This window comes from Lycorma delicatula, chromosome 9, assembly GCF_047948215.1.
Source record: "Lycorma delicatula isolate Av1 chromosome 9, ASM4794821v1, whole genome shotgun sequence".
Classification (NCBI taxonomy): domain Eukaryota; kingdom Metazoa; phylum Arthropoda; class Insecta; order Hemiptera; family Fulgoridae; genus Lycorma; species Lycorma delicatula.
Genome location: NC_134463.1, coordinates 84201168 through 84208854, shown reverse-complemented (window position 1 = coordinate 84208854; position 7687 = coordinate 84201168). Strand labels below are relative to the sequence as shown.

The 7687-nt window shown below is 26.1% G+C and overlaps 1 protein-coding gene across 1 annotated transcript in view; it reads left to right on the top strand.

The window, feature by feature from the left end:
- Positions 1–4414: 4414 nt before the first annotated feature.
- LOC142329759 (protein lifeguard 2-like) overlaps positions 4415–7687 on the top strand; it is a 95759-nt gene continuing 92486 nt past the window's right edge. Inside the window, exon 1 of the mRNA XM_075374516.1 lies at positions 4415–4544. The gene's annotated coding sequence lies outside the window, so the exon portion shown is untranslated. The remainder of the gene's footprint in view (positions 4545–7687) is intronic.

Below are 7687 nucleotides of genomic sequence, written 5' to 3'. Positions count from 1 at the left end.
CTAATGTGATATGCTAAATTATTTTCATAATTGAAAATTTTGCGATATTTTATTATTAAACTTTTAGTAATTCTTAGAAATTTTTTAGTAGGGTCCTTTATTCCCTTGAAATCATTCTGCATTATATATTGTTCCATCAAATTTTTATATTTATCAGAATACATGATGACCAGCATATTAGTTTTATCTGATTTCAAAATGTTACCATTATTATTATTATTATTTAATTTATTTTTCAGATTGTAAATTATTTTTGTATTATAATTAATAAAAAGTTTGTAATTTATATTTCCTCGTTTTATATCATATATTTTATTACTAATGCTATTACTTAAAACTTCTTTACCATTAGGATTTGCTTTATTTACATTTATTTCGGAAAACACCACAATATTCTTAACAGTATCAAGAGTTGATACAAATAAAGATTTAATTAATAGATTACTACTAACTTAAGATCCATTTATAGCAAGCTTACATGCTCCCCAAAAACTAACTTAAGATCCATTTATAGCAAGCTTACATGCTCCCCAAAAACCAAACGTGGCAAAAATAGTAGGGAAGAATGGCGGTTAGAGATCCAGCTCCAGTTGACCAAACCTTTCAGGTTCTGATTCAGAGGAGCCTGAAAGTGATCTCAAAGAATCTGATGTTGACTTTGAATTATTGTGTGTTTAATAATACATGTATAATATTATATTATATTTCCTTTCTTTCTACTTATTATGTAATTTACTTATTTAATCCACTGAGTTTGGGCTAAATATTTTGTCCCTCTAGATTACAAAAATATATATAACACTGTGCGATGTGTCCATGGTTACGGATCTGACACGTTCTCACTTACACCACATATCAACTTGAACAATGTGAATTATAATTAATATATAAACTAATAAAATGCTAAGGAATTTTAAACATTAAGCATGGATCTTTGTATATTAAAATAATTTTATTTTCAAAGCCCATCTTGTTTTACCTTTTACACACTCTCAAAAATGATTAGCCGTAGAATATTGAAATTTTGTATTTAAGACTGTTGTAACATCTAGTTGTGCACCTTCCTTTATTATTGCAAACGACTGAGCAATTGACATTTAGAATAATTTAATGCTATGTTAATAATAACCACGTATGTTATATCTGATTATTTAATATTAATTAAAATTGTAATTTAAAATCGTACTATTTTTGGATTTTCCTAGCAAAATCTTCTAAAAATTGTATATTTATTTAAAAAAAATCATTTTATTAATTATTTAACAGAACAATAAAATACAATGTTATGTTGGTACTAACCGTACATTTTTGAATTGTATTCAGTTTAAAGTGATTGTTAAAAATTGTTTTAGTAATTACCATTGACATTTGAATCCAAAAAAATATTTGTATTTACTTTATTAGAAAAACTATTTTCATCTACATAAATAAAAATGTAAATGTTCGTTTGTTCATAATTTTAAATCTCCGAAAGTTCTTTACCGATTGCTTTTAAAGGTACTTTACATATTAACGCCACCGCACCTACAGTTTTATTTAAAATTGAGTATTTATTTTATCGAGTCTCTATTAATTTTAAGAAATGGTTATTTATATTTATTTATTTATTTTATAAATATAATTTAACCAAACTTAACCTACGCTCGCTAACCTTGACTAATTCACACCGTAATTTTTTGAGAATTTATTTAATAAATTCAGTAATTATTGCAATTAAATAACGCGTTAATACGTAAGTACCCTTTTAAATTTTGACACAACGATGCATTCGAATACGCAGGTTTTTATTCTTTTGTTTTTATATACCTACCATTTATATACCTAAGATATCAGACCTGTGACAGGTAAAAACATACTCTTTTTGAAAAACAGCGTTATCTGTTGGACGTAAAAGCAACACACGCTATACTAAACATTTTACAATTCCATTTCAACGTTTCCGATATATGTGTCCGCTATAGACTAAAAACCTACTGGACCGATTTACGCGCGGGGAAACGTGAGAAAGTGAAAAATCGGAAAAGAGAAAGATGGAAAAATCGGAAAAGGGAAAAATGAAAAAAATATAAAATGGAAGAAGGGGAAAATGGAAAAAAGGAAAAACGGGAAAAGGAAATGGAAAGGGGAAAGGAGACAAAATAAAATGTGATAGGAGGAAAGAGGAAGGAAGAAAAGGAAACAAGACAAAGAGAAATGGGTGAGAAAAGGGAAAGGAGGATGAAAGGGGAAATGGGGAAAAGGAAATTGGAAATATGAAGTGGGAAAGAAGAAAAGGAGTATGGTAAAAATGAAAATGGGAAAAAATAAAACGGGAAGAGGAAAAGGGGCAAAGAAAAAAAGGAAATGGAGGAAAAGAAAAAGGGAGAAACCGTAAAAGAATAAGAGAAAGGTTAAATTTTGTGAAGTTACGTAATATTTATTTTGTTAATGTTTTATCAAACTTTCAATTTTGTTCATTTAATCTACATATTTACACTCAAATCTAACAATAGCGAAGCATCGCCGGGTCTGCTAGTTTGTAATAAGTTAATTTGTAAATTATTAATCTAAAAATACTTAATTCTATCCTTCAAATTTATATTTCTATTTAATAAAAATGTAAGTATCTTTAAAATTACATATTTTTCTTTTTGTTATGGGGAAGTGATTCTGGTCGTAGAAAAAATATAGTTCATAAATCGATTTGTAATTCATATTACGCATTCCTGAAAATAAGCGCATACAAAAGTGGCTGTAATTGCAGCTTCAAAGGATATTTATGTTTATGAAGAAATAAAAAGTGACGACATGAATAAAAGACAAATTTTAAGGGAATTAAAAGTTAGAAGTGATTCAAGACTATTGAATAAAAATAATTTCTTGTTTACAAAACCCACACACACACACATATATAAAATGAAGATGAAATATGATATACGTGTATAGGTAACACTTGGTTCTCCATTTCTTCTGTATAAATACTTTTTTTTTCTGATTTATGCATTTGTTTCAGTCTAGTTAATAAATATCACTGTAAAATTTAGTAACCTTCTGTTTCGTTTTTATTTTCATTTTGTTGATGGTTACATCATAATAATTTAAAAAACATAGTATTGAATAGACTTACATTTATTTAAAGAGTAATAAAGAGACTTTTACTCTATCCTAATATTAAAGGTAAGATTGTTGAATTAATAATTGTATAAATATTTGATGTTAATAAAAACTAATATTTTAGCAATTGTGTAACTGTCCACTTTATTAAAGAATTGGAGGATCATATTTCACTTTCAAATGAAATAAGTTTAAATGAAGTGCAGCAAAAAAAGAGTATATGTAATTTATAGGTGTACAAAGAAGTCATGTGATGTCCACATAAGAATTTTTATCCCCAAAACACATTCAACTAAAAAAAACCACAATAAATCGAACTAAAAAAAAAACAAACAAACAACGTATGGAAATAAAGGGCTAAACATCTTTATGCAATATTTTATTAAATTAATTTAATGGGTGATTAATCAACTTTCAGTTTTAATTCGTTTAATATATTTTCCATGTTGTAGAAATAGTAGACTTTTAAGGTGTCTTATGATTAAATTTTCACCAAATCTACGTACTTTGTTGGACAACATTTTTTTATCGGTTTAAGAGCCGGTGAGAACTTAACCATTAGACAACCTAACTGCTATTATAGCTACTATTTCAATACCTTGTTTTCATTTTTTAGTTCAATTTATTTATTTAAATTTTTTGTAGTAGAGTTTTTTAAAATTCTTATAACTGCATTTATTATTTAAAACGATATCAATATTATAAAAACAAAATGTATCTTTCAAGTTCACTGCTTATTGTCAAACTAATAATCTTGATTCTAGTTATATTTTTAATTTTAAAAGATAATTGTAAGTAGACGTTACAAAAAAATTCAAATCATATGTATGAAAAAACTTTACATACACATAATCGATACAAAAAGTACTATTAAGTATATTTATAACCGTTATTATTCGGTTAATACATTCCAACTTGGCAGTTTTCGTTTTATTAATAGTTATATAAAAAGTTAGGGTTTAAGCTGTCAAATAAATGTACTTTCCCTTCAAATAAAACTCTTAATAAACAAACATCTACTATAATTTGAGGATATGATGTTAAGGTTACCACTGAAGCTGTATACACAGCTGTACGGAGTGACTTTTACCTACCGGTGAAAACTAATAACGGCTACATAAAAAAAAATAAAGTTATCCTTTCTTAATACACAATCATAAATATAAATTTAAATGTTTGTTTCAAATCTATTCATCTAATATTAAAATCATTTACCTTCCCTATTTTTGATAATATCTTTAGTATGATAGAACTGCTACGAGAAAAAGAAAACAGGTGTGCGTATAATTTTGTTTTGTACGTTGGCAGACTTGGAAGTCATGCGCTATTGAACGTCAAATGGATTGTTTGGTCGGTTGCTGCTGTTACGTTAAGTGTTTTGTATTTTAACGCCGTTCTCAAAATTGACGTGTTTTAACAATTTAATATATTAAGTGCTTGTTTTATTAAACGTAAGTGTAAATTTAAAACAAAGTTAATGTACTAAATTATTAATATCTTGAAATTAGTTAATTTAATAAGTTAATAGTTTTTATTTTAATATGTCTTGTTTTCTAATTAATTAATATATTTTTTCATAAACTTACATATGTTTCTATAAATATATTCTTTATAATTTTTTTTAGTAATTAGTTTATTTTTTTTAATCAATTAAAGTTGGTAAAAAGTGTAATGAAAATTTGAATGTTGTTTATATGGAATTAGTTACCGCTATCATGTTGTTATCAGTCGCTGATGGAAAATTTAATTTAAATTTAATTCACCTACCGTAATTATGTATTTAAAATCTAGAACATTGCAAATTTTTATAATAGGGGTCGTTATTGCACAACTACTGATCGGAATCTTTTTGTTCATGTATTAATTCAAACCGGCAGTCTTGAGATGCATTTGTACCGGTTGATGACGTTTGTGGTGCAACCCAACCTTCGCGCAAATTAGTAACGTAATATAGCAGTGTTATCCAGTGAAGGAAGTGTTTCATTCAGTGCGGGAAAGCCGTTTTAAAAATGTAGTTTGTTTTTCATTTTTCCAAATAAAATTTTTTATTGTAATAAAAAATTATTTTTATAATTTAAGGTGTGTTAATGTTATCTAATGTTTAAATTATTATTACCGGTACAATAACTGATAATCTCGTTTATATTACTGAGGGTGTAGAATTCATATGTATGAACAATTTCATTTATGTCTATATAATGAGCTAATAACAACTAAATATTACGCTGATAGACACGGGCGTGCGTGAATTACCAACTCATCCATTAAGTCCAACCCGTCCGTGAACAAATATGTCGACTGAATTTACATTATTACTCAATTGAGGTGTGACTTTAGATATTCTTATATTTTTTAATAAAATGTTACTTCTTGAGTATTAATAGGCATTTACTTTTAAATAAATATTACAAAACTTCAGTTATTTTTTTGTTGTTATATTTGCACTAGAAGCACATTCAGTATTAACCTGGTGAAATTAAAGCAACAATAACATTTAAAAAAAATTAATTGTATATGTAGCTGCAAGCATAGTTAGTTATATTTCCTTTTACACACACAATATAAACATATTTTCATTTAGTTACTCCTTCTATTCTAGTTATATGACTATTCTGCAGAGATCTTTGCTTCATTAGAACATGTGAATTTGAAAATTTTGGATTACACATACTTAAATTTAAAATACATTTAATATATAAATTTAATTGGGATATGTTAACCAGACAGTATATTTTTAAACCAGATTTGTTAACTCATATTTTGATGAAGCAGAAATCTATATGAGAGCACTCAACATGGAGAAAAAAAAATAAGCAGAACGTAAATAGAAGTTTATTTTTGTAAATAATTATATTCTGCAACAGTTCAGGATTTATTTTGCTAGATTAATTGTGATATTAAATTATCATTTGACTGATTTGATGATTTTCTCCACATTTTGTAAAGGTGGTAATTTTCTAACCTCAAAATATTTACCACATCCTTCAATGTAAATTATCATCTGTTTTGTATATTCCAATCTCTGTCTTTAGTTTTACCTTCAACACATTCCTCAATCAACTAAACTTCGATGTCAGTATATGATTCACACAATATTTAGTTAATCCCTTAACAGGATTCTACCACAAATGTTTCTTCTCAATTAATTAGTGTAAAATCCCTTCATTTCAAATTTTATCAATCGTCCTATTGAATTCGTCCTAAAGAAAGATTTGCAGCATCCCCTCCGGTAACATCACATTTAAAATTTTTTTACTCTTCTCCAATTTGTTTTCCTGGTTTGTATTTCATTAGTGTAAAGCACCACAATTTACAAAAAAAGTTTTTTGAATTTATTTTTATTTTTAGATGAATATTTAATATTAGCAAATTTTTAATAAAACAATTTGCTTTTGATGGTTGCCTTATTTATCCATTCATTATAATTTAATTTTGCAATCAAAACAATAAAATTTTACTTTTGTTACATTATGTTTTCCAGTTTTAATAACTAAAAGGTGGAAAATGCCAAACATTCTAATTGCCAAAAATGAAATTTCATAATTAAAAACCCTTAATATGTACAGAAAACAAAAATAGAAGAAATTTACTCCCAATCAGCACTTAAAAGAATTCATACTTTTTGTACCATAATTATATAAGTAAAACATTACAAAATACAATACATACTTAAGCTATGTGCAAAGTGCCTTATACTCTAAAAAAGAGGAAAATTATATGGAAAACAACAAATCTTATTAATTTTTGCAATTAACCTTTGTACAAGCAGGCTATACATAAAACAAATATACATTTAAATCTGAATACAAATTACTGTACTTTAATGGAAAAATGACAAGTAAATCCTTTCTTTTGCTATCTGACAATAATGTTTTAGTACTAGTCAATTTCTATGAATAATAAATTAAATTAAATTAATAATTTTTTCTCAGTGTCACAATTCTCAGATTCTTGACATTAGCAAATTTAGTTCCGTAGAAAATTTCAGTTAAGACTTATGTGTAACTTTTATATGAAACAAGTTTAAATTGTTTTAATTCATGTTTGTAAAAAAATGAATCTTTCTCTTGTAAATTACACAAAAAGGATTTGTGATTCTTTGTGCTCCTTACTATTTTTTGAAGTTGTTCTATCAGCTTGTAATAGCTGATGGACAAAAGTAAAAGTACGTAAAACTAGTGTTATCTATTTAATGAATTTGAACTATTTCCTTAACTTTGTTTGCATTTAAATGAGTGCAAAAATTATACTATAATTATAAAATGAGTATTTAAATTATACTTAGAATATTTGACATTTCTAACTTTTCAGTTAATTTATTTTCTACTTTCTATTACATTTCATTGCCTTATTTTATTATTATTTATTTTCAATTTGAATTTTTCTCTTATTATTAGATTCTCCATAATATTCAGGATTTCATCTTATTAATTTTTGGTTTCTGCCAAAAGTACAATGTTATCATTATGTTTTTGCCTTGGATAATTAATAGATCCTTACATTTTTCCACTAATTCATGTAATTTCTTCATCTATGTAAACACTGAAAACAAATGATGATAGACTACATTCCTTATCTCACTTCTTTCTGAATC